The 8,403-nt window shown below is 43.8% G+C and overlaps 1 pseudogene; it reads left to right on the top strand.

The window, feature by feature from the left end:
- The first annotated feature begins 7,571 nt into the window (after positions 1–7,571).
- Positions 7,572–8,101, top strand: LOC101430066 (S-phase kinase-associated protein 1 pseudogene; annotated as a pseudogene).
- Positions 8,102–8,403: the final 302 nt, after the last annotated feature.

The following is an 8,403-nucleotide window of genomic DNA, read 5'->3' on the forward strand; positions in this document are numbered from 1 at the left end:
TGTTTGGCCTCATTTTAACAAATAACATCTTCAAAGATCCTATTTACAAATGAGTTCACATTCACAGGGCCAGGGGTTTGGATGCAGACGTGTCTCTTGTGGGGACAATATTCAACCCATAACAAATGGTTTGCATAGTACCCATAAGAGATGCCCCGTTCTGGAGACAACAACACAACGTCGTTTACTGGCATGTGAGTGAGGCTAGAGATGGTCTGCTCCCAAAGCGAGTGGGATTATGAATAAGTCAGCTCTGGCCAGTGCCAAATAAATTTAATGTTGTTGACATAATGTGAAGACTTTGGACATGTTCTCATCATAGACATGCCCGAGGTTTATTTAAGTGACAAGGTCTCCATCTGTATTTTTTGGGCTCTTGACCACTGCTAAAGGAGTAGAAATTCTGCTTATCCAGAAAAACAGTACTAGCCCCCCACTGTGAGCTAATGTTGTGGTGGTTTGATGGAGATTTGTGGAGAGGCACCAGGAAAAAAAGATATCATAAAAAGCATACTAAACTCGTTTAATATTACCCCAAAAGTTTTCTGTGGAGCATGACTAGCCCAGAAGATATGAATAGGTATTTTGCCTATTATCAAACCCACATTGCCTATAGGTAAGATAGATAAACATGGAGAGGCCACTGTCTGCTAGAAGGGGAACTAAACCTACTAAGAGCAATGGAATTTCTAAATTATCTTTTTTTCAAAGAATGGGCCCTTGATCTCATAGTAGACTTCTTTAAATTCACAACAGGACTCTAAAAAAAATTAGTCTGAATACCTTCCAAGAAGACCCATTGGATCTTAATGAATTAATGATGTTACAGAGTGTCTTAAATATTCACTTTCAAAATGATTGCTTATTTATTAACAGGTAAGTAATAATAATAGCTGTCATTTACGGAGTGTTTGCTATGGAGTGTTTATGGAGTGTGACAGATGTGGTCCTAAGCCCTTTATACGTATTAGGTTATATGATCATCACACAAGGAGAAAGGAACATTATCATCTCCATTTTACAGATGAGGCAACTGAGGCATAAAAAGGCTAAGTAATTTGCATAAGGCTGCACAGCTACTGTATTGGTCAGGATTCTCCAGAAAAACAGAGCCAACATGAGAGAGAGAAAGAGAGAGGGGGGAGTATAGATATGGAGGTAAGTAGGTGGCAGATATAGAGAGATAGATAGACAAGCAGACAGACAGATAGATAAGATAGAAAATGATTTATTATAGGGAATTGGCTCATGGACCCATGGGGGCTGGCAAGTACAAACTCCATAGGGCAGTCCACATGCTGGAAACTGACAGAGGTGACAGAGAAGTCCTTACTCCAAATTCCCCAGAAGAAGCTGAGAGGCTAGACATTCTGGCACGAGCCAATATGGAAGTTGAGGCAAAAATTCTTCTTTTGACCTCTGAAATCCTCAGGTCTGGTTTTTAAGACCTCTAACTGATTGGATGAAGAGACTCCCTGCATCACCAAGGGTAATCTCATTTGTTGATAGTAGATGCAATCAACGGATTACAGACCTGCTCAACCAGTGCAGATGCAAATTCCATCTCCAAAATACCCACCCAGTAACAAGCAGGCCAGTGCTTGGCCAAACAACCAGATATCATAACCTAGCCAAGGTGACACATGAAATAAACCATCAGAGCTAGTAAGTAGCAAAACTGGGATTTGAATTCAGATAATCAGATTCCCAAATCATGCTTTTACTCATTCTGAGGGAAAGGCCTGAGAAATACAAAGCTATCAATATAAGGTACTAAGGAATCAGCCCCTATTCTTGTGTAAAAATTGTAATTCTATTTGCACATAATATGGATAATAAAGTGTAGTGGTTAGGAGTGCACATTCTGGGACCAGTCTGCCTGCACCATAAAGCCCCAGATCTGCCACCTGAGACCTGGGTAAGTCACTTAACTGTCCTGGGCCTCAGTTTCCTCATCTGTAGAATTGGGTTAATGATGATAATGGTACCTACCTCTTAGGTCGTTGTGAGGAGTGATCAGTTAATAGAGGTACAGCTCTTAAAACAGCATCAGCCTACAGTAAGTGCTATTTAAGCATAAACTATTAGCTCTAACAATTATAGGTAAGAAAGCATCTTCCAAAATGCTGAAAGCAATGATCACCAAATATATAGGAAGCATTTCTTTCAAAGGCAGATCTACCTTTCCAAAAGTCTCCACTAAGGCAGGAGTTCAGCCAGAATCCTGAATCCCCTTTTCTATTAAACCCACTGCACGGAGGATGGAGCAGGCGAGCAGGGCAGGTGGGCGAGGGGCTGACCACAGCGAGGGCACAGTGAATGTCAGAAATTGATCTCAAGTGAGGTTCTTAAGGATGGTGTTGAGGGTAATTATAATCATCATTGTCATTGTCATTACCCCTGACAATCACCTGGGCTCAATTAATGGCGACCTGTGCAGGGCTTTAAGATCCTCAGATGAAAGGTGCCATTTGCTCTGAAGTGTCATTAGGCGTCCACTGTGCCTTTCATCCCGGGTGATGAGAGCTCTTCATCAGCACTAATTAATCCTCATCAGAGCCCCAAAAAGCAGATAAGCCTCGGCGTCATGCACGTGGGGTCCAGGAGAGATGAGCATCTGAGGGAGTCAGTGTGGCTGCTGGGAGGCCCCCAAGTCACAGGGCTCGGTGCCGGGAGCACCAGTAATCTACAAGGGCCCGCAGTTCCATAACAACTCAACGTGGAGCAGCTTATTTTCAGGAAAGAATCCTTAAGGGCTTCGTTATGGGGTAGGGGTGGAGAAAAATAAAACCAATGACTGCTGATTTTTGGGGTTTTTTTTACCATTACTATTACTATTGCTGTACTACTAAATACAATAAACTTATAATTACTATTTGGCATCTATTAAGACTTAACAAATCACAGCCTCCAAATGGCTCCACTGAAGGCTTATAATTTAGATGGACAAAAATGAAACTCCCTCTAAGAACTGCAATTAGAATGACTAGAATCTGCTTCTCCACCACAGGTTGCTTATCCAGAGAGCATATGAAATTACTCATGGAGATCTGTAGGCAGGCCACAGGGTGTGCTTTCTCTGCCAGGAGAAGGGAGTCCTTTGAGACCCTGCTCTACAGCACTTCCCGGTATGACTTGGCATATAGTAAGTACTCAATAAAAGTATGTTGCTTTCTTATACTGAACTACATTAACATATGTTTTCAAAGCATCCTATCTTATTTAGGGTTAAAATGTCACTAAGAGGGAAGCAAATGTGGCTCAAGTAATAAGGCTTCCATCTACCATATGGGAGGACCCAGGTTCGATGCCGGAGCCTCCTGGTGAAAAAGAAGAGAAAGCGTGCCTGCACGGCAAGCCAGTGCCTGCGTGGTGAGTCAAGTGCCCATGTAGTGAGCCGAGTGCCCACGCGAGTGCCCGCATGGCAAGCCAAGTGCCCGCATGGTGAGCTGAGTGCCTGCATGGCAAGCCAGTGCCCATGTGGTGAACCAAGCACCCATGCAGCGGTGAGCCAGTGCCTGCACAAGTGAGTCATGCAGCAAGATGATGGCGCAACAAAAGAGAGATGAGGGGAGAGTCATCAAGGTGAAGCGCAGCAGAGACCAGGAACTGAGGTGGCGCAATTGGCAGGGAACCTCTCTCCACATCAGAAGTCCCCAGGATTGAATCCCAATGAATCCTAGAAGAGAAAGATGAGAAGACAAAAAGAGAAATAGATACAGAAGATCAAACGGTGAATGGGCACAGACAGCGAGAACGGCAGGGCATGGGAAGGGAAGGGGAAGGAAAAAAGTCACTAAGACATAGACTTATTTTTAGATGTACTTCAATAGTTAAGTTCATGTGACATGATTTAGATTGTATTAGATTCTTCAAAATAATGTTCCACTGATCCCTGAATTGTCATCAGGCTAAGTATGATTAATTGTCATAATCCTAATGAATTGTCATAATCCTAAAACTAGAGCACCATCTCACTAAAGAACTGAGGTCATTCCCGTCACCATGATAATCACAAAACGCACAGACGTTCTAAGTCAGCTGATGGGTTAATCCATGCCTCAGAGTTTCAGCTCAGCACAAAATAAGGCCTCGTTTCAAATCTCAGTTTGGGGACTTAAAAAATATTTCTCAATGGCAAATACTGAATGCTCCCTGGAGATATATTTAAATGGAGACTCTTTTGTGTATATATTACCAAGGGTGACAGCCTGTGCAGATCAAGTTAACTTTAAAGAATATTAAGCTTACTGGGTACCAAGAAAAATTACTATTACTCCCCTAACTTTCTTCTCTCAAGGCTTCCATTGCTTCATTTAATAACTTAAGAACAATGTCATCAAAGTTGCTTAGATCTATTTAGGGTAAAATAACCAGGCCTGCCTATCTGCTTTCTGGCACTCTAAGAATAATTTTATCATCAAGAGCAACTTTAATTTGTTTGGTTTGTTACAGTGAGAGTGTCCTAGATCCATTTGCTTTCATCTAGCCCATCTCCCCCTTGTAAAACTGAGTAGAATATTGTGCCTATGATCGTCCCTCCAGGTCCCTTCACTGTCCTTCTCCACCCGACCCTACATCCTAGAAGTCTGAGCTCCCTGGACCGCCTCACCCAGAGCTCCTTGTCCTCTGGCTTCCAGTTGGGTTTACCCAATGGGAGGCCCCAGCAGCCTCTGGGAAGACAGAAGGAGAGCGAGATTGGGATGTGGTCCCTTCAGGCCACAATTTAGACAATCGTCCCTTCCTCTGGCCACAGCTCCTGTTGGGCAGCCCCGTGACTCCTACTCTGGCCAGGTTCCAGAAGCACTGTTCTCCTGCCTTGACCCCTGGAGGGGGGCACCATGACCCCTTTGTGGCAGCACGAAGTCCCCTCCTGTGTGCTTCACCAGCTTCCCGTAACTCTGCCCTCCATGACTATAAACAGTCCCTTTGTTCAACTCACTTCAAGCACCCCTTGTTCCACTCAGGGTTCCTGCCAAGATTCCAACAAATGCAGATATCCCTGCATCTGTGGCCACCCCTTTCCCCCAGTGTGGTCCTTGGATTGGGTATGGTACAACGTACTAGTTGCATAATGGTTGCAATAAGGAGTTAAGATGTGATTGCTTAACAAAACCATGCCATATATGAATATAAATATCCATGGAGTTGTAACTCTTCATGGATATGTCATTATTCTCCCCCACCTACCTGTGAAACTCTTAGGCAATGGCCTGGGTTCATACTGACAGATGTCTCCTACCCTAGATGTCAGCTCCAGCAGCTGCTCTTATCTCTAGCCTGAAGGGAAGGGTTCCACACCAAAAGTGAAAAGACAGAAGTGTAAAGACCCTGCCGATACCCACTCGATAGGTTGATGAAGCAACAATTCCTTATAACAGCTTCAGTCCATTTTCATACTCACACACACCCACGTCTCCAACCAGAGGGCCTGGTGCAATGTTTCCCTCTCATCAAGCCAACGTGGGGCGTGGGTCTCTAGACCATGTCTAAACTCCAGCACTGCCACTTCCGCTCCCTGCCCACTGCTCCCTCCAAGCCCAATCACGCACACGTTAAGGTATGAGGCCTCCACTGTGAAGCTTCCTCTTGGGTGTCCGTTCTCATAGAGCTCAACTATTGCTTTTGCTCCCTAATCTAGGCTCATTTTCCATTTACCTACTTCACAGACAAGTCCTATAAGATGCTGGTACCCTAGCCATGGTCACTTGGCGGACTTCCCAAGTGCTGCCAGTCCCCCCTACTTCTGAAACCCCCACCCATGTGCCCCACTGCCACGGTCTTCTCCACACTTGGCCACTACTTCCCCGTCTCTAGGCTCCCTGGTGCTATTTTCCTGATCTGTGACTAGATGTAACACTTGGAGATTGAGCTTAATTTCTGTCATCATCTAGATACTTCCCATCCCACATCTTTCTTCCTGTTCCCACCAAACAGTGCCCAAACTGTCCGAGTAGATGGGCTCAATGCCACTTTTCTTTTAAAAATGCTGATAACCCTTGGACTCATGTTCTTAACAATATTACGAAACAAAGAGTAAAGTTCTGGAAACGCTACAAGAGATACAAACTTGTTCCAAGCTTCCTTCAACGCAGTCAATTGTTGCTTTGATGTGCCTCTTAGTCAGAAAAGCTGGTTTGACACAAGCTTGTGGAAACTTCAAAAACATGTTATCTCACTGGATCTAAGGTTTTCCAAATGCAGTGATTAAGGCTGGAACCCAGACTCTACTTAAACTAGGTCTTCACAAATATTAGCAAGTTATTCTTTGGCGACTAAAGCAGTATGTAACAGTGAAAGGGATTACCCAAAAGCATAAATAGAGAATAAGGATACGTCTTGCAGGCAAGTCCCTCTAACCCTTTAAGTTACCACCAGATGAATCATTTTCCTGAATGTACTCGAGTGGCATAAGAAAAGTCATAAAACAAAGACTCTTCCTCAGGGGTGGTATATCACCCATTGCCAAGGGTATAATAATTCAATTGACCAAAACAATATGTAAAATGAACTACATAACTCAGCACCCAACTATCAAGAGTACGGTTGATACATGAATGACCCTAACATAATTAATTTTCACTAGGTGGAATAATCATTGGAATGTATGCCAACTCAGACCCAAGAGGATACTTCCTACCTCTGGCCACAGCTGGTCTCTGTTTTGCCCCATACACCTGACCTACCCTTTGCCAGCATTAAGCAAATGAGAAAAGAACCCCTGACGCTGGGAGTTCTAGATCACAGGTTGTCCAAAGACCTATGTCCTCAGGCTTCATGATGAACTGGTTCATTCCAATTCCTTCCTGGGGATTGGAAACAAGGGCAGAAGGTAGCATGGAGGCTGGAAAGGCCAGATGACTTCAGTAAGAGTCAAAATTATGAGGGAATGGAAACAATAAGGGAGCAGACCAATGAAGAATATCTGAGTCGCTTTGAAAATAGAGCACTAGACCAATGGCCCATAATCCCCTGCTACTGGCCTCGTAGAGCTGGGATCCAGAATCACTTTCTCAACTTGAGTTTCTGTGAGGCTCAGTCATCTTGTAGCCTCTGATCTTAGATTCTGTAACAACCATTTCCATATACTGACTCCTCCCTTACAAAGCTCCTTAATCTAGCTAAGGGAGTCCCTGTGTTCTTTTAACAACAAAATAACAAAAAAAGTCCGAAGGAAAATAATGGCTTCTAAAGGCCTCTAAAATTTTAAAAATCCAAGCAAATAGTTTATTTCCTGTTTTGACTCATGGCAAAAAAATTCAGGGAGGCAAAATGGTCAGTAGAACTAATATGTGTATTCTATGTCATAAAATATCTATGTAACACTGAATTCAGGAAACCGCCTACTGTCTGTGATATTCGGGGAAAATGAAGATTCTTAGGCCTAGACAAAATGTCCCTGTCCTAAAGTCTGATGCTTCAAAGCCCACAGCTTCCTCCTCTGCATTTTATAATTTGATTTGTCAAGTAGAAACAACACAGGAGTGGCCTTATCCACCTTTTCTTCCTTATTGTGCTGACGCCGCCCCACTCTTTCCAGCCTCTGGCCCACTTTCTCCATGAGACCAAACATGGTACCTTCAGTTAAGCTGCAGAATTCTGGTGGAGAGAGATTTGAAGTTGATATGGAAATTGTCAAACACTCTGAGACTATGAAGACCATGTTAGAAGATCTGGGAATTGAGGAGGAAGGAGATGATGATCCAGTTCCTCTACCAAATATTAATGCAGCAATATCTAAAAAGGTCATTCAAGTGAGGCACCTGCCTTGAAGATGAGCCTCCTCCCCTGATGATGATGGAATGAAGAAAAGTGAACAGACCAAGAATTCTTGGAAATTGACCTGGGAACACTTGTCGAACTTATTCCAGCTGCAAACTACTTAGACATCAAGGGTTTGCTTGATGGTACATGCCCATCTCTTGCTAATATGACCGTGGGGAAAACTCCTGTGGAGATTCGCGAGACCGTCAATATCAGAAATGACTTCACTGAAAAGGAGGAATCCCAGGTACACAAAGAGAACCAGTGGTGTGAAGAGAAGGGAAGTGTTGTGCTGACACTGTAACACTGTAAGGATTGTTTCAAATACAAGTTGCCAGAGCGGGCATGGCTCAAGCAGTTGAGCACCTGCTTCCTACGTGGGAGGTCCCAGGTTCAGTTCCCGATGCATCCTTAAAAACGACTGAAGAAACCAACTCAGGACTGTCGATGTGGCTCAGTGGTTGAGCGCTGGCTTCTCATATGCGAGGTCCTGGGTTCAATCCCCAGCCCCAGTACCTAAAAAATAAACCAAAACAAAAATGAGTTGCACTGCTCTGTTTATAATTTTTAGTTCTAGACAAACAGTAGTCAAATGCAGCAGCAAATCAATCGTATTAGCAGAATATCGTCCTCCCTGAG

Source organism: Dasypus novemcinctus, chromosome 22, assembly GCF_030445035.2.
Source record: "Dasypus novemcinctus isolate mDasNov1 chromosome 22, mDasNov1.1.hap2, whole genome shotgun sequence".
NCBI classification, from domain to species: Eukaryota; Metazoa; Chordata; class Mammalia; order Cingulata; family Dasypodidae; genus Dasypus; species Dasypus novemcinctus.